Source organism: Canis lupus, chromosome 16, assembly GCF_011100685.1.
Source record: "Canis lupus familiaris isolate Mischka breed German Shepherd chromosome 16, alternate assembly UU_Cfam_GSD_1.0, whole genome shotgun sequence".
Lineage (NCBI taxonomy): Eukaryota > Metazoa > Chordata > Mammalia > Carnivora > Canidae > Canis > Canis lupus.
This window is the reverse complement of record NC_049237.1, coordinates 31,664,714-31,684,137: the sequence shown is the minus strand read 5'-3', so window position 1 is coordinate 31,684,137 and position 19,424 is coordinate 31,664,714. Positions and strand designations below refer to the sequence as shown.

At 40.2% G+C, this 19,424-nt stretch overlaps 1 long non-coding RNA gene across 1 annotated transcript; it reads left to right on the top strand.

Moving 5' to 3' along the window:
- Positions 1-1,167: 1,167 nt before the first annotated feature.
- On the top strand, positions 1,168-18,362 carry LOC111090169. The gene is made up of 5 exons (XR_005371476.1): positions 1,168-1,383; positions 2,293-2,386; positions 6,736-6,875; positions 17,395-17,543; positions 17,633-18,362. It is a non-coding gene; the product is annotated as an uncharacterized LOC111090169 (long non-coding RNA).
- The last annotated feature ends 1,062 nt before the right edge of the window (positions 18,363-19,424 follow it).

Genomic DNA, 19,424 nt, shown 5'->3' with positions numbered 1-19,424 from the left:
AGACAGATGTCCATGGGGGCAGATCTGCTCTTCACATATTCTAGCCTCCCTTTTTTAGTGCTTGGAATGCAGATGTGCTCAACGGGGCTTACAGGCATCTGGGATCGTGGTGTAGAAGCTGCACCTTGGGAATGGTGAAGCACCAAGTTAGAATGAGCCCGAGTGGATGGCCAGTCCAGCCCTGAACTGCTTTTCTCTAGACCTCATTTATGTGTGAGAGAAATAAATTTCTCTTTTATTTATTTCACGTTATTTTCAGTTTTCTCTTGCAACTATACCTAACCCAAACTGATTAATATTCTTATACTACTTTCTCTTTAAACATTAAGTATAACTGCTGATTGTTCAATCCTGTTGATTGGAATTTTGTTTAGATTAGCTGGGGTTTTGTTTAGTTGAGGGTTGAATATTTTGAATGCTTCCTACCTTGGGTGTAGGATTTATAATTTATTACTAGGTATGTGTTGAGAAGGCAGTAGGAAATATTAATGCTTGTTCTGGTCTGTACCAGAAAGTAGTGCTGGTGTAATACACTTGGAATAAACAGTCTTTCCTATCCATTTCCTACCACTCTTAGCTCAAAAGTTTGTGTTTCCAGATCTTGTTTTAGGAATCTCTTTGGAGTCGCCAGTGTAACTGCAGACGTTTGGCAAACATCTCCAAACATTCTGTGAATTGAAACACAGATGAGCAGGTATGGTGAATATCTTCTCTTTGGTTCCTCCAGGTGTGTGCTGCGACTTCAGCATCCATCCTGCTCTCTGCGCCGGGAGCCTGACCCACATGAGATGCATGGACGTGTTCTCTCACTCTGCAGTTAGATGAACAGCCGCCGTCCACAGGTCATTGGAAGGACAGGAAGCCTAGGGTCAGGGCACTTCTTTTTATGACTTCTTCCTACCTTGTCGCTACATGTTGGCTGTTCCCCTTGATTAAAAGCTGGCATCAGTCAGCTATTGATGCATTTAAAAATTTTGCCCAATTTAGTGACTTAAACAACCATTTATTTGGTTCATGATTCTGTGGGGTTGAAAATTACATTGGGCTCAGTTGGCTAATTCTGGCCTGGGCCTGGCGTGGCCAGGTCATTTTTTGAATCTGCATTCACATTGTTGGTTGGCTGGGTACTGGCTGCCCTGGGACTCTTTCACTTCAGAATTTGGCAGTTGGCTGGCTGTCAGTTGGAACCACAGGGGAGAAAGGGACATTTGTAACTTATCATCCAGCAAGCTAGCTCAAGGTTATTCTCATGGCAGCTGGGCAGGGTTTCAAGAGAGCAAGCTGAAAGCCATCAAGTGTCCATCTTTCCTTGGAGTTGTCTGGCCCTCACTGCTGCTGCATTCCATTGGCTAATGTCACATGAGATTGGCCTGCTTTCAAGAGGTAGGGGGAGGTGACTCTGGCTTTTAGTAAAAAGAACTACAACACCACAAATGGCATGGTTATGGGAAGAAGCAGAGAATTGTGGCCCTTTAGATGATCTAGCAGAAGTCACATCTCCCATCTAATAACTCTATCCACATAGCTCTCTTTTGGATTCTGGTAACTTCTCTGTCTATTTATTATTCTTTGGGGGTAATTAATGGCTTCATGCCATCATTGGAAATGTCCAGACACTTCATTCAACTGTCCTCAGTTGTCCAGCTCCAGTTTGTCTTCTGTTCCCTGCCAAAACCTGGGCTGAAAGGTTGGAGTCTTTCTATTAAACACAGAAAATTGAACATCTGTTTATATCTTGGGAAATTCCACTTTTAGGGGAAAAAATGGCTTTGAACCCATCTGGGTAAAAATCATGTGAAAGATAACAAAAGGAATCAAACAATATTTTTGAAAGATGGGACACTTTCCATTTGTATCGGTGGAAGTGTAGAAATCTGAAGAGAACAGAATATTTTGAAATTAAGAGTTGACAAAGTGGTGAACAAGTGAGGTCCTGCTGCAGGACCACACGGAGAGCCTCAGGAAACCAAGGCACCAGGGACCTAAAGGCAGAGATGAAGGATAAAGACAGGAGGTATGAGTGAAAGTCTGTGCTAGGGGCAGCAGGATCCCTACAATGCCTTTTAAACTCTTGCCTAAGATAGATTTTTCTAGAGGAACTGAATCCCTGAGAATATGGATTTGGGGACAATTGGCATATGGAAATGAGCTGGAGAGGTTTGCCTTAAAGATAACAGGGGGCATGAAGTGAAAGTCCATACTCTAAAATGTCAGACTGCCTGTGTTCATCTCCCAGACCTCATGGTTCCAAGAACCCTTGCAGCCAGTTACAGATGGTCATTGTCTTGGCAGGGCAGAAGATTGGAGCATTCTTCTCTGCAGAAGTTGGCTGATCCTAGACAAAAGATCTACAGACACTGACATCTGGATGCCCTCCTGTGAAAAGGTAGGGCCCTGACATATTAGAGTGCAGCTTACTTACTGACACCCCATCCTCCCACACAGAAGTCTTGTGGAGCTCCTCAGTGCCTTGGTCCTAAATGTTCCAGTAAGCCAAGGATCACCGCACAATTGAGAAAAGCCCCAAACACGGAAAACAGTGACCGAAACCCACCGGAGTGAATAACAGGAAATTTGAGAATAAAGAAACAAGGCGGGGAGCAAATGAAAATGTTGAAAATAAAACACACAAAACAACAAATATAGCTGTGATCTATACTCTCAGATACACACAACCAGATATTATATCCATAAGACAAAATTAGGATGGTTTTAACAAAAGCAACAATAACAATGAACCAACCAGTAAGACAACATAAGTGAGCAAGTCAGAACTCTCAGAATGTAAAAATATAATAACAGAAACAAACAAATCATTGAGTTAGAAGATAAAGTTGAAGTAATCATCCAGAGTATATGAAATGACAGAATGATAATGGACTGGGGGTTCATGTAAGAGCCCTGATTTAAAATTCAGAATTAAGGAAAATGTGGAGGGTATAGCAAGGCAATAATATTTCTATAACATTTCTCAGAACTGAAAAGCATGATTTTTTTTTCATAGACGAGGTACCGATGGAGTACTCAGTATAATTACTGGAAAATTCTTGCACCATGACATTCACTGTATATTGCAAAGTCAGAAAGAGATCCTGAGTGTTTCCCAAGTCACATGCACAACCAAATCAGGAATCAGCTTCTCCAGAACAGCATGGGAGGATGGAACAGAGGCACAGGGAGAAGAGGTTTGATGGGGCTGGCTCTGAAGATAGAGGGAGGGAGCCACAAGCCAAAGGATGTAGATGTTTTCTGGAAGCTGCAATGAATGGGGAAATGGATTGTTCCCTGAACAAGGAAAGCAGCCCTGTGCATCTATTTCAGACCTCCAATCTCTGGAATGGAAAGAGACTACATTTGTGTTTTGAGCCATTGAGTTTGTGGTTATTTGTTACAGCAACAAGAAGAAACCAGCACACCGGCCAGATTATTAACAAAATACGCAGGCAAAATAAAGACATTTAGATACTCATGCCTCAAAATTTTTACCTTCCTTTCCCTTTGATCATGAATTTACTAGAGAATGGGTTCTACTCAGTGAGGGTCCAGCATAAGAAACAGTCTGTAGTGGGGTCCAGGAAGCAGAGGCCAATAGGAGAGAGGAAGAGAGGGTGTCAGGGTTGCAACCATGCAGGGTTCCGAAGGGCAGTTGTTCCAGATTGAAGCAGAGCCAGAGGGGAAAGCAAAGCTTGATGGCTGATCGTTCATTGACCTGCACTGTGTGAGGGTTGAGACCTCCTTAAGAAGCCAGAGGATATGGGTTTCAGTTTCTTTTCATCACTTACCATGCAGCCAATCCCTTAACTCAGTTTTCTTTTCTTGCAGAATGGAAGTAATAATAGTTCTACCACATAGTGTTGAGAGAAGGTTTAAATTAATACATGTGGGGTGCTTAAAAATAGCTTCTGGTACATGAGTGCTCACTCAGTTGTCATTACCTTTTTGTTATTAAGAATGTTTTAGAGTTCTGTTGGATATTTTGGGGGAGGAATTACTGATAGGCACATGGGATTTTGAGCAAATAGACCTCTCTGTGAGACAATTACAGTTTCATAGTACAAATTCCAGATGTCAAGGCTATTTACCATCATAATTATATAAGCACTAACAATTGATTTAACTAACATTGTGGCTTAAGTGTTTTGGGAAGTTGGTAGAGGGTGGTGTGTGTGTGTGTGTGTGTGTGTGTGTGTGTGTCTGTAGTAGGGGAAATGAACTGTGTCTATCATTTGATAGACATCAAATGATAAGGTATCAAATTGTCAAATCAAGATATAGCAGAGCAAGTGTATTATTTAGATACAGCATTGATTGTCTCTGGGGATTAGGGTGCTGGCGTGGGGCAAAAGTAAGATATGAAACTATTGATTCCCATACTCCTTGACTTTTTAAAGTATGCACATGCATGCTTTGGTAAAAAAATTTTAGGGGCACCTGGGTGGCTCAGTTGGTTAAGCTTCTGCCTTCAGCTTAGGTCATGATCTCAGGGTCCTGGGATTGAGTCCCTCATTGGACTCTCTGCTCAGTATGAAGCCTGCTTCTCCCTCTCCCTCTGCCTGCTGCTCCCCCTACTTGTGCTCTCTCTCTCTCTCTCGTCAAATAAATGAATAAATAAATAGATAAATAAATTCTTAAAAATTTTTAAAAATGAGTAATTAAATTAATATGTGATAGAACACATTTAGCAAGGTAGGCAAGCCACATTCGTTTTATTACCAGCAGTGATATGATTAACATTCTTTGACTCTCTTGTCCAAAAATGTAAGCTATACAGCAAAAATTCACTTCAGAGTTTTGGAAATTGCAAATATTCAGCAATCTTTTGGTCTTGTCTCTAGTGATATTTCAAAGCTAATGGCACTCAATCTGGGCTGCAAATAAAAATAATCTAGGGTATACAATGTAGTTACCTGGGGAGCTCTTAAAATTTCTAATGCCCTAGCTCTTCTCCAGTCATTTAAACCAGATCTCTAGAGGTGGATCCAAACATCAGTGCTTTAAAGCTCCCTAGGTGATTACAACATCTGATCAAGGTTGAAGACAACTCTATGAAAACATTTGAGTGGTGTTTGATAGGATGTTTTTTTTGTTCACTGGCTCTGTAGTAAGCCTTACCCCACATTCATCAGCTTGGTAGGAACAGATGTGAAACTGGTGGTAGTTCACAGAAATAAATAAACATAAAGTATAAATATATGTGTGAGGGGTGAGGGTGGGGGTGATTGTATATTTCCTAAATATTGTAATTTGTATTAGGATCATGTCGAAACACTGGTTAATTTTGCTGAACCATATACAGCTTTACACCAGTTTTTCGGGTTATTTAATGCATGAGTCAGATTCCCAAGTCTTGAGGCTTAAATACTGATTGCTATTGTTGAAACACACAGATCTCTGTGGATATAGGATTTACTAATGAACTAATGAATAATAACTAAATTACACCAGGAAGACCCAGTATTAATTACCATGTAATTCATACTGCATTTTATAAATCAGATACAAAATCCAATAATTATAGGACAATTGCTATGTAATTACCTTAACTCCACATAGTAATTGCAGGGTAATTTTGTAAATAGTTCACATCACACACCCATAAAGAGAACTGGTATTACTTTGCACCATGGAGTTGAAAATAACTGGCTGGATTATTCTAGCATAGGGAGCAAACAATATATGATCTTCAATCTAGTATAGGATACAGAAATCATCTCAGATTTAATATGTAACCTGCTCAGTATTTTGCATTGCCTTAATTAATTAATTGCCTAAAGATATTTTGCAATGCAATTGGTAGAGTAGGAGTTAAGCATTCTATCTCCTGTTCTGTAACATCCATTATAAATTAAATCGTATGCAACTAAGCAGATGAAAGTAGATATCTATGCAGACAAATCAACTTTGATTGACATCAATTAGAACATAGTAGAAAGTGGTGTTCTTCCTTTGAAGATATTGCCTGGACAGCTTTATTCTAGCTGAATTGAGTTGGCCAAAGGCTTCTCTGGCACATAAGTAGCCTATAATTTGCTTCGTTCTCTACAGCGAGTTTTTTTCCCCTAGATGTTTCAGTTCCATTGGCGTACAGTGTGCCGGAAAGGTATGAAAAACTGATGTAGGAGGAAGAGGAATGAATAGAATTGCCATAAAATAGGGGAAAACCTAATACCATCTCCTGCCCAGCAAAGGGGCTTGCAGTCTAGGACCAAATCTAAGGAAGGACTGAGAAGTTCATGGACATGTCCAAGTAGAGCTGAGACTGATGCAAGACTGAATCTGGAAGAACGGATGTGGGTGAGTTTCCCATGGTTCGTCGGGAGATAATAATGCATGTGTCAATAACTGAGTCATTTCAGGGCTCTCATCAGTGTGGCAAAAGAAAACAGTGATAAGACACAGATGGATTTACCAGTCCTCTACCTCCCACACAAAGCATTACTCCCTGTCAGCTCCCTGGAGAACAGATAAATCCCAACCAGGACAGGATCCAGAAAAATGTTTGGAAAAGTCTGTCCCTATGTTAGGGTCAAAGGAGACCTCAGGCATAGAGTTGAAGGTTGCGTTTTTTCTGAAGCTCTAGGCTGAGGTTCCATATAGCCCGGATTTGGAACAATTTATCGTCAATTATTTAAAGTGCTGAAAGTGAAAATTACAACAGTTTTTGAAAGGTTATAAAGATGAAGCTCAGTTAAATGCTGAAACCTAATCTATTAACTCTCAAAGTCTTTCTTTCAGATAAGGATGGCCAAACCTTCCCGTTAACTAAGCATCTGGACACTTATAATAGGAAGCCACAGAAGAGTTCAGATTGACTTTGAACTACACCAAAATAAAATGAAGACACTCTAATTTCTGTCCACCCTCACATAAATGAGGTAATTGTTAGCTAATTGATAAAGCAATGCAACTCCACACAGGATGCAGACTCTATTGGGGCAAGACTTTGTAAATGGAACAAAATGGTACTCTAAGTGTCTCCTAACCTCCCTGAAGTCTGAAATACCTACCTAATTAAGAAAAAGCAAAAGAACCCGGAAATCTGACCTTTAAAGTCCTCCACAAAGTGTTGTAATGTCAACTGGACTCTTTTTCTCCCACTGTGTACTTTGTGTATCCTACAACTCAGTCACCTTGAATACTCATTTTTAGCTAAGCAAACCCTGTAATTTCCTGTTACCAGGTTCTTCCTTTTATCTGAAACGACCCATCCATCAGCGTGTCTCCTGCCCAAATCTTATTCTTTAAGACCTGGCATAAATGCTACCTCTACCAGGAAGCATTTTCTTATCACCCCAGTAAAGAGACCCCTCTTCCTTCTTGAAAATCCTAGACTTATTTTCTCTACTTTTTGTACACGTCTTCTCTATTGGCTTATGAATCCCTCAAGCAGATGCTAGAATTTACACATCTTTATAGATTATTCCAAGATTTGTATTAAATGTCACAATACAATTAAAACTAGAATGCATGCACCTCAAAGTATTTCCTTTTGCTTTTTAAAGTTTAGGCATTTTTAGGTTATATAAATTACTGGACCCCAAGAGTGCTAATCTATGGAGTAAATATTTTTAGTTTACAAGTGATCCATTTTGCCGTGTAAGTATTTTCTTGTTATCATATTGACTATTAACAATTTGCTTTTTGACTGGCACTGAAGATTCAGTGTGGGAATTTGAAGTTGACCTCTGAGTAATGTTAACAGAGCTAGGATTATATTGTTAGACATAGGTTGCACTCTTTGAAGGAGTATAGTTCCCTTAAGGCTTTATAAGTGATATCACTTTACAAGTGATTTGAAAGTGGGAACAGTGGGAAAAAAAGGTCTGGGTACTATTGGAAGATCTGGATGGGGGTTCAGGAGGTCAAGAGCTGCCCATTTCTCTCAGTACCTAGCTATGTGAGTTGGGGCAGGCCAGGGAATACCTCTGTAAAATTAGGGATTTAGACACCCCTTAAGACATTAAGACACCACTTAGCTCTAGGACATCACAAGTCTTATTTATTTATTTATTTATTTATTTATTTATTTATTTATTAATTTAGATAAAGAGAGAGAACATGAGCATGAGTGAGTGCAGGGCTGGAGGGGCTGAGGGAGAGTGAGACTGAGAATCTCAAGTAGACTCCACACTCAGTATGGAGCCAAATGTGCGGCTTGATCTCACCACCCTGAGATCATGTCCTGGTCCGAAATCAAGAGTTGGACGCCATGAATAAATATCCTGGGGAGAAATACTGTAATGAAAAGCAAATAGAAAGCTGTGATAATCTAGAACTACCGAAAAAGATAATTAGGTAGCAATGGTTATGTTTTTCCTCAGACTTGGTTCCCTTTTTTCCTTTCCCCACACCCCCAGCCACTGCTTGGGTCAGTCCCAAGGACATTGCTCACTGTGGGTGAAGGTAGAGCGGGAGGCCGGCTAAGGTACTGTTCCTGCCATAGAACTGGAGGGAGAGGCACATACGTAAGGCCTGGCAGTTTTCCAAGGTCCAAAGAAGGGGGTTCCAGTGTGATATTTCTAGGGACCCTCACAAGTGACTGGCCCCTCAACTGCCATCTAGCCTCCCCTCCTCTCAGGAGAGGCCTGATGCAGATAGTAGAAAGCATTGCTTCTAGTTATTTGAGAGATGTTTAGCATTAATGGTTTCCATCACACTGTCCTATCACTTTTGAAACAGCCAAAGTATCTTAGCGCAAGTCAGTTTCCCAGAACAGGTGGAGTTAAAATGTTCCAATAATCAGGGCATTATGGGGCAGAGTGACAGCCTGGGAAGAGAGGCACTGGATCTGCTTTCAGTTCAGTCACTGTTGTATCACAGGCAAGCAGGAGGCTCCCTGGGGCACGAAGGAACTTTGTCTCCCGCTTCGAGAGCTGTGGAGAGTTGCTGCAGGAGCAGGCGGTTTCCCCAGCACCTAACACGATGCCTGGCAGATAGTTGGATGTTAATATATACTAAGTGAAATGCAATCCTAATTGTGTTATATAATTGTGAATATTGCGCAAGTGTTCGTATCAGGTTACTATTTCCATCTCAGTGGAGTAATTCATAAGTACATCTTCTGAATTATCTTAAGGTGGCATGAATTAGAATCTGGTTATCTGGAAAGTTCAGTCTTTAAGGAAAGTAATTCAAGATCTTAAAGGTAACATATTTTTAGAAAGCTACAGGTTAGCAGTTGTACAGGTCAATTCCCTGAAAGGACCTAGTTTTCTGTCTGAGGTAAGTTTATAGTCACTTTCATTTAACTGTTTCTGATCTTCAGGGTTGTTGAAATTCAACTGCTTTCTCTTCCCTTGACCAAGACTTGAACTAAGTCTAGACGTGACTTGCAAAACCGTATTAGGATTTAATGAGGGACTGAGTAGGGGGAGGAAACCTATGTTTTGCAAGTTTAGGAATAGATCTTTTGTGCAGAATGAAGTTCGGATTTCTGTTTGTTTCCAGCTTCAGGGGGATGCTTTTTCACTGACTTCTAAAACATTTGATTAAATAGACCAAGGAAGTGTAGACAATATCCATTTGTCTACCTTAGAGGGAAGTAGTTGGTCATTGATTTAGGGCGCTGCCCAAAAGGTCACTGTGATGAGTATAACTCAAGACCATTTATAAGTATGCTAAACAGTAAAGTTGGAAAATGTCATGATTGATTGTCCTAGAGATAATCATAGTGGAATGCTACCATTTTTCTGGGAGTGTCCCTACCTACAAAATGAAGTCAGTTCTACCCAGTAAAGGTAGCCAGCAGTAGAGTAGGTGATACTTTCAAGTAATCTCAGAATAATTTTAGATGCTCAGTTGATTTGCCTTCCTAGTAATGTTTTACATCACTTGATACCCAACAAAAATTCAGCACATTTTCATAGTGCTTAAGGTGGACTTAAAAATATTTTCATTTGAAAAAATGAACATTTAAAATCTATAAAGTAGTTAAGAAAAAAGATCTGTTAGAAAAGGACCACTGAAACATAGCTCCAAGTCCCATTCCAAATTTGCTATAAGCAAATTATATAATCTTCTGGAGAGCAATTTGGTAATATGAATGAAAAGTTGTATAATGTACATTTTTTGGTATTTCAATTCCCATTCTAAGAATTTACCATGAAGAAATAATGTTGTGTCAATAAAGATGCATTGAGTATATCAAGAATATTCCACATGATTCGGTTTACATTACCAAAAATTGGAGTCAAGTTAAATGTTCAGCAAGAGACATGTGGTAGTATAAATTAGCAATCATTAAAACTGATAATGCAGATCCATATTTCTTCAGAATATATTGCAAAGTGGAAAAGCAGTTTTCAAACAAAATGTATGGTATGAAACCATTTTCTAATTTTAAAAATTGATTGTTTTCATCTATAGCAAAAAGTCTGGGAGGCTATAAGTTAGTTTTCAACTATGGTTATGTTTAGATGGTGGAATTATAGGTGATTGTTTTTCCTTTTACTTATCTGTATATCCTATTTTTTTCTCATACAGATCACAAATGATTTATTTAATGATCTGCCCCAGATATCATCCTTGTAAGAACTTAGGAAATAACAATTCTACCACTCTTTTTTTAGAGAGTAGAGTCATATTATTATATGAAACACATCAAAGTAAGAAATTTAATTTCTATTCAATACACATTTCTATAGCACTTACTATGTTACTATATGCCAGACACAATTTTCTGTCTCCCTATCTCCCTATCTGTTTCCCTTTCTTTTATATATATTTTAATTGAGCTAAAATGTGCTATTGTTGGAGTACAGGTCTATGAGTTTTGTTAGACACATATAGTAGTACAAACTGTCACCAAGACACAGAAGAGTTTCATTACCCTCTGATCACTGCAATTTTCCTTGTGCTCCTTTTTAGTAAATCTCTACACCCTCAACCTCTATGTCCTGGAAGCCACTGATCTGTTTTCTGTCCTATAGTTTTTGCCTTTTCTACAATGTTATATAATTGCGATCATATACTATGTAACCTTTAGTATGGCTTTTCTTTACTTAGCATAATGTATTTGGGATCAATCCTTTTTCATTTCATTTTTCATTGTTTTTCATTGTAGCATTCAATTGTATGGATGTACTATACTCTATACTGTGTTTATCCATCAGCACCTGAAGAATATTTGAGTTGTTTTGGTTTTTGGCAATTATGAATAAGGCAGCTATAAATATTTGCATATAGATTTCTATGTAGACAGAAGATTTCCTTTCTCTTGTGTAAATATCTAGCAGTGAGATTGCTGGGTTATATGGTTTATATTAACTTAAAAATATTTATTTATTTATTTATTTATTTATTTATTTATTTATTTGAGAGAGAGAGAGCATGCAAGAGAGTGAGAGCCTGAGTTGGGGGAGGGGCAGAAAGTGAGGGAGAAAGAGAATCTCAGGCAGACTCTCTGCTGAGCACAGAGCCCAATGTGGGGCTCAAATCCAGGACCCCAAGATCATGACCTGAGCCGAAATCAAGAGTCTGATGCTCAACCAACTGAGCTATCCTGGTGCCCCGGTTTATATTCACTTTATAAGAAGAAGCCAACGTGTCTTCTGAAATGGCTGTACCATTTTCCATTCCTATCAGTCATGTATGAGAATTCCAGTTACTCTACCTCCTTGCCAGCTATTGTCAATTGCTTGCTATTGAAAATTTAAAATTTTAGCAGCTGCTATTTGAAATGTTTATAAATACTAACTCATTTAACCCCGAGATAAATGCTAGTATTTGTCTATACCTCATGATAAATAACAGTAATAAAAATTTGATTATTATTTAATAATAAATAAATATCTCCTCAGTTTTACTGATGAAGAAACCACAAGGGACATCAAGTTACTGTCCCAAGGTTGCACAGCCAGTAAGTGGCTGAGGTGGGTTGGAGCTCAGGTATCTAATGCAGAACACAATCTCATAATATACTATGCTATGATTTTCTTTCAATCAGTACAGGACAGAAAGGCTTGAAATACTTCTACTGCCAGTTTGAAAGTTCATCTATTTCTGGTCTTAGGAAGTTGGCTAAAATTTACCGAACCTCAATTTAACTTTCCAAAAATGTAGTGTGGTTCAGCATAGGACATCCCATCAGCTAATTAAACAATGTCAGTAGGCTGGCTCTTGAGAGGTCTTTCAGAATGCCGTGAACTTGCTGGATTCCCAGTGGTCCAGTGTCCTGCCCTCAGCTCTGCAAAACCTGAAACTTAATCTATTTGATGTCCCAGAAGTGATTGTATTTAGCCATGCTGGAAGACTCAGGATACAAAGGTCATAAGACATGGATATGTTAAACACAATGGCAATTTATTAATTTACGGTGAGAAACAGAATGACCAAAGGGAACAAATATTCATTTCTGTTTGACAGGTATTTTCTCCCTGTAGAAAAGCTGCATGGGAGCCAAATTATAATCAGGTTTCCAGGTGTGCCTCAAAACATAAGTAAGTAGGAGAGTTCTCTGCTTTTAATAGCCTGAAGCCTTTAAACACTCAACCATAAAGCGAAGTCCTGGCAGTTCATGTCTGAAATAGCCTCAAATGTTCATTTCCGCAGTAGGCATCAGCCTGCCCAGGGTCCACAGAGAAGGATCAGGTGCTCTAGATGGGCACGTTCAACATCTGCCCTTTCATTATTCTACCTCTGATCAATCTAATTTCTTACTGATATATTCTTTCCTTAGACATGGATCTTCAATCTAATCAAATTAATTCTTATTCCTCTTTAAGAGCCTAACATCTGTTTATCATCTTTTATGTTTCAAGATTATTCTAGAGGTAGAGGATGTCGTTCATTTTAGGAATCACTCTATCCTTTTCAGATTTCAAAATATCTCTTCTTGGACTTATATATTTATTTTTAAAGATTTTATTTATTTATTCTTGAGAGACACAGAGAGAGAGACACACACAGAGACAGGCAGAGGGAGAAGCAGGCTCCATGCAGGAAGCCCAATGTGGGACTTGATCCCAGGACCTCAGGATCATGCCCTCAGCCAAAGGCAGACACTCAAACACTGAGCCACCCAGGCATCTCTCTTCTTGCATTTATTTTTTGTTTGTCAATATATGATATAATCTTCTGAGGGCAGGCTTGTTTCTCAGAAATTTGGGTCACCTCACTGTGGTTCCCCTGTACTAACTTAGAACATGTATTTGAATTTGGGTGATTACTCATTTTCATTTGTCTCTCCACAACCCCCATCAACTATAACCAATGTGGGAACACTTTTTAAGCCTAAGTTTTTTATACAACACATTTTCTCTCCTGGGCTAAATTCAATCCATGAATTTTAATTGGCTAGACGTCACCATCTGAACATTTTGCTAGCCTCCCAAACCCAATATGACTCAGGCCAAATTTGTCACTTTCCTCTTACAAACTGGCTCTTATTTTTGATCTGCTTATATTTGAAATCAATGCAACAGGCAGCGTCTCAGCCATTCCAGAATGTAGTCTCTTCTCATTTTCTTCTATACCCAATGAGTTGACACATTGCAAGAATGCCTTACAAACCAACTCTTTCTTGCCTTTGGCTGCTTAGTTTTGAATACCCCTGCTGTTCGCTGATTTCAGCTTTCATCTTGTCTCTCATGGATACAAAAAGAGCTGATGAACTGAGCTCATGAAATTTATTCTCCTTTCCCCCCTCTCCTTGTCATGTTCAACCAATTATTGACATGTCATCAGACACCTTCCTCAGGGTCTGTTATATCATAGTTGGAGCAATAGGCTCATAAGCAGCAGATCCTTCTCTTCCCTTTCTATTTTCTTAAGGTCTTCTCTTGGCCCTTCAGTTTACCATTCTGAGTCCCAACTACTTTATTTCGTGGCCATGTTGCCACTCTAGAGCTTTCCTTGGTTCTGTGCCATTTCTGTCTTTGGTTGCTGTTTCCTTTGGACTTAAATGCTTTGAAGCATCCTTCAATGCTTGAGCTTGCCTTGTTCTGAGATGCCACTCATCTGTGCCCTATGCATCTTCCTGTTACCTCAAGAGAGCCCTACATATTCTCATCCTTTCAGACACCTGCACTTCCTCCTTTTTCTTCTTTTTCATCATGAATCCAATGTGACTCAACCTCATTTTGCCCTCCTCTCCTTTTCCATCACCATCCCCTTACATCTTGTCTTGTTCTGTCCTTTCTCCTCTGCTTTCCTTGGGTGGAAATGCAGATATTGCCATCACCCTTTTGATCAAAACTTTATCCCCCAGTGAAAGCAAACACTTCTCATTCAGATATATTAGAACATCACCATCTTGGCCAAGCCTATATTTTCAGGCTTACCTTTTATGTTTCCCCTCCACAGAGCCCTGTTCCCATTAAAATGCGATCTCTCTCTCTCTCTCTCTCTCTCTCTCTCTCTCTCTCTCGGTATTCCATAACATGTGCTAATCTTTGGTTTACCCAGTTTGCTAAACTTAGAAAGTTCTTTTATTTCTCCTATAGAAATTTTGCTCCTTAAGCAAATGCATGTTTTCTTTTAAGAGATTCCTCTTACCCCCCAATCAGGAACATATTACCTGCTGCCTATAAACTAGAAAAGTCTTGTTTTTAGGTCGTATTTTGCTGTGCTTTAAGGTTATTCATATATGTCTTTTCTACTCTGCCAGATTATAAATTGACTGAAGGTAGAAGTTAAAACATATTAGCTTTCCAGCAGGCACTTGCCACTCACAGGAGCCGAATAAATCTATTGAATGAAGGAATAACAGGAGGAAGAATCACTGCAGCCTTACATGTAATTCCATTTGTTCTCCACTCATCCCATCACCTACTGGAAAATATCATTCTTCTTTAACCGCATATTTGTAAATGGGCCACAACTTTCAGGCAAAGCCCACCCTTTGTTCTAGTCTGCCACCTTTAAGTCTTCAGCATGGATCACAGCCCCAAGAGTGTCCCCCTTCCCTTGGATTTCTCCTTTTCAGACTCTGGCTACAAGTGTGCAGGGTACAGCCCTCCCTCGCTCTGTGCGCTGTGAGGGAGATTCCTGACATAGTGGTCTGACCTGAAATGTCACCGAGGCAGGTTTGTGCTGGCTCCCAGCCCAATGCAGACAGCAGGGAGAAACGGCCTTGCCAGCCTCAACACTTCACCAGTTAAGCTGTCATTAAAAGGGAAACACCTGCCACCCAGAGAGTCTTTATATTTCACTTTACCGCAGGGGTCTACTCTGGACTTGTCAACTGATTGCTTTGGGGCTAAGTTGGAAAAAATACATTATCTCCCCATGTAACTATCAAGCAAGGAAGGAAGTTTTCCTCTGTAGATTGGCCCCATCCACAAAACAGGCTCATGGAGGGTACAGAAGCTCAGTCTATCCTTCAGAAAAGGAGGAATACCGTATGTCTCACTGTTCTCTGGAAGAATGGAACAGGGGAAGACGAGATTACTGTGCAGTTAGAATACAACAGTCAGTGGGAGTCTCTGTTCCACAGCAGTCTGCTCTGTTATTCCGAGATTATTTGTTACAGGCTAAAAGATAACAGCCCAGAGTGTAGGATCGGGGCACCTGGGTGGCTCAGTCCATTCAGCATCTGCCTTCAGCTCAGGTTATGATTTCTGAGGCCCAGTACGGAACCTGCTCAGTGGGGAGTCTGCTTTCCTTCTGACCCTTCTCCCTCTCGTGCACTCTCTTTCTTTTTCTTTTTTCTTTTTTTTTTTACATATTTTTTTAATAGGAGTTCAATTTGCCAACATATAGCATAACACCCAGTGCTCATCCCGTCAAGTGCCCCCTCAGTGCCCGTCACCTAGTCACCCCCACCCCCCACCCACCTCCCTTTCCACCACCCCTTGTTCGCTTCCCAGTTAGGAGTCTCTCATGTTCTGTCTCCCTTTCAGATATTTCCCACTCATTTTTTCTCTTTTCCCCTTTATTCCCTTTCACTATTTTTTTATATTTCCCAAATGAATGAGACCATATAATGTTTGTCCTTCTCCGAATGACTTATTTCACTCAGCATAATACCCTCCAGTTCCATCCACATCGAAGCAAATGGTGGGTATTTGTCATTTCTAATGGCTGAGTAATATCCCATTGTATACATAGACCACATCTTCTTTATCCATTCATCTTTCGATGGACACCGAGGCTCCTTCGACAGTTTGGCTATTGTGGACATTGCTGCTATAAACATTGGAGTACAGGTGTCCCGGTGTTTCACTGCATCTGTATCTTTGGGGTAAATGTTGGAGAGGATGTGGAGAAAGGGGAAACCTCTCGCACTGTTGGTGGGAATGTGAACTGGTGCAGCCACTCTGGAAAAATGTGTGGAGGTTCCTCAAAGAGTTAAAAATAGATCTGCCCTATGACCCAGCAATTGCACTTTCTTTCTCTCTCACTCTCTCCCTAATAAATAAATAAAATCTTAAAAAAAAAAAAAGTAGGATCTGCCATCTTCTGAACTTGGATTGTCTGGGAGATAGGAAGCACAAGGATTTGAGTCCTGACTCCTCAGCTTAGTGTTTGATTGACTTTGGGCAAACTGCTTAACTTTTTCCAAAACTTCTTTACCAGTATTATGTGGGGGTTAGAGCAAATGGTCAGTTTCCCAATCTAGTTGTCACAGTCTAAGAGTCTGTGACTGGTTAGTTAATACTCCCCAACCCCTGTACTGCCATAACCTAAAGCATCAGCCTGTAGTACTTTATTAGGCAGAGAATTTTCTCAAGATTTACAGTGAAAGCTCCATGGTTTGTGCTCACACAGGGGGCAGTGAGTAGTTTGAATTATGAGATACTTTTTCAGAAATGCCATTTTTATTACTTTCAAATGGGCACAATAAATATGCTAGGCTAACAAAATGTTGCCAAGATGTTTTGCCAAATATAGATCTTTGTGTGAATGTATCAAAATGATATGTAATTAACTTTTATTGTTTATACATCAGTGTGAGCTACTAAAGTGCTTAAACCACTTTATTCCCTTAAGTGGTTTAGCAAGTACCTTTGCCCCCAGACTCATGCTTTCATGAGATCCTAAGTGAAATTTGTTGGGGCAAAGGTGACACTGAACTCACATTTTCCCCCACTTATCAAAACTTAAAGATAAGTGATATTTATGCTGTTTTGAATGATGACAAGATGGTTTTTACAAGATTTTCCTGGATGTATATTTCTCCTATGTGAGCATCACACTAAAGCCCCGGAATCCTAAATTCTCTGCAAGACTCATCTTTATGTTTAGGTCATTGATTTAGAAGTTTCACTTCCTTGTCTGGTTTGACTTGATGTGCAGGCTTATGTTGAAAATTATAAGAGTTTCTTTGCAGTTGCACCTGTTTTACTCAGTGAGTTACTGACCATCCTTCCTGCTCCCGCACCCTTAGCCCTCAGGTCCCACGTTTCTGAATACCTACTAGAACCTTAGCCTCCTTCCTATGTTGTTATCCCATAGGACCTCAACTCCAGAGCTCATCAGTATTATCCAGGAAACACCAACCTCTGCAGGGCAAAGCACTGCAGCTTAGGAAGTGAAGTCCTCATTAAGCCGGTAGCTATTCACTGAATACCTACCGTGAATAAACTACAGAGAACTGAAGAGAGGTGAGTAAGACACAGCTCTGCTCTTAGGAGCTTGTCTGCAACCAAGCAAAGGAGGCTAATCCCTTCATAATTATGTTTTTATTTTCTAGGGTACCTGCTTTTTCCTTTGTCCCCTGTCTTTAATAGCCACTGCACTCCACAGAAACTATCACCTTCTCAACATTGGTGACAGCAAAAGGCATGCTTTTCATTAGCCTTAAACTATAAGAAGGGAGAAATTACCTCAAGACAATATTGGTTGGCTCAATTGCAACATCCACAAAGCAAATAATTTATAAAATATTAGAAACTGCAAAATAGCCTAATGATATATTGAAAATCCTACAAGTGAACAAGGAGAAAGAATAATGGGATTTTTTTTTTTTTTTGAAACAAAAATTAAACGGAGTTGTTAGAAGGTTGAGGAGGGCGGAGGATCTTGGCAGCATCAACTGACAGACCACACGAGGGAGGAAAAAAACCCATGAACTGGGATGTCTCCACTGCCTTCTATGAAAACAGAGTCTGGGCTGACTTACTAAAGTGCTTAAAACACTTCACTGCTTCCAAAGTTGTTAGAAAGACAACTACAAGTTGTCTTGTAGACACACTTGTTTATGACCAATTGCTTTGCCTGTTGACAAAGGAGCGGCACCAAACCTGCTGTCTATGTGGTGTGACCCTAGACCTCAAAGTCAAGATGACATGTGATAGTTCTCCTCCTGGCCAGCAGCAACTCAAATCCCTACTGTTCAAGTTTTCTGGTTGGGGCTTTCTGGAGACCCGTATTTTTTTTTCTTTTTTATTTACTTATTCATGAGAGACACATGGAGAGAGGCCAGAGACGTAGGCAGAGGGAGAAGCAGGCTCCCTGTGCTTGATCCCAGGACCCCAGGATCTCCACGTGAGCCAAAGGCAGACACTCCACCCCTGAGCCACCCTGGTGCCCCGATTTCTGGAGACATTTATTCTGTAAATGGATTAAGACCTTATCACCTAGAAGGTTAATGTCTTGAGTAGTTTCTCTATAGCAGGGCTTTGCTTATCTAGAGAGCCCGCTAGGGCTTAGTTTCATCTAAGGGAGAAAAGTGAGCTGGGGAAAAAAAAAGTGGGGAATTTATAAAGTTTAATGCAGTATGCATGGGAGACAGAGGAGAGAAATTCTAAGGCTGTTGTAAAGTCTTGGTGGCTTTAGAAAAATGTGTTGAAGTCTTTAGTCATCCAGGGGCTGGAGGAAGCATGGTTTCTGCTTTCTGTCCTCTTGCTTTTCCTCATCAAGAAATATGGCTGTGGTCCCTCAGCATCAAATGGTAATGTGCATTGTGCACGCTTGTTTTGCTATGAGCCAAAATGCACCGAAGGACTCTCCTCATAGGGGCTGAACAGCCAGGTTGCCTAGGTCCTTGGCCTGGATCTGTTGGGGAATTACTGTGTGGCCTGAGGCAAACATTCCTCTCTGTAGAGATCCAGTGTCTTTAACTATCCATGCCAGGAGTGGTGGCGAGAGGAGCAGTGTGGGAGTACCCGCCTTGTCCCTCGTTGAAACCTGTAGACCTGTGGTTTGTAGAAGTAGAGAAGGTTGCGGTATTTGAGAATTGGGTCTTATGCTTCATTATCTCAGAAATAAATGAATTTTAATTTCATACCAACATGGGGTTCTGAACTGTACTTGTGGGAGAATCGTGTAAAAGTTGAATAAAAGGCTGCATGTCTTTGCAACCTTTCCCAAGCCTTTTTACCCACTGAGTCATCTTCTATAGTCTGGGTTTGTGCTCCTGGTATATGCCCAGCTTTGCCCCGAGCAAGGCAGCAGACATCGACGATGGGCAGGAGCTTGGATTTTAATATAACAACTGGAGCCAATTTACAGAAGTAATATGATTTTCTAAATCATTGGAATTA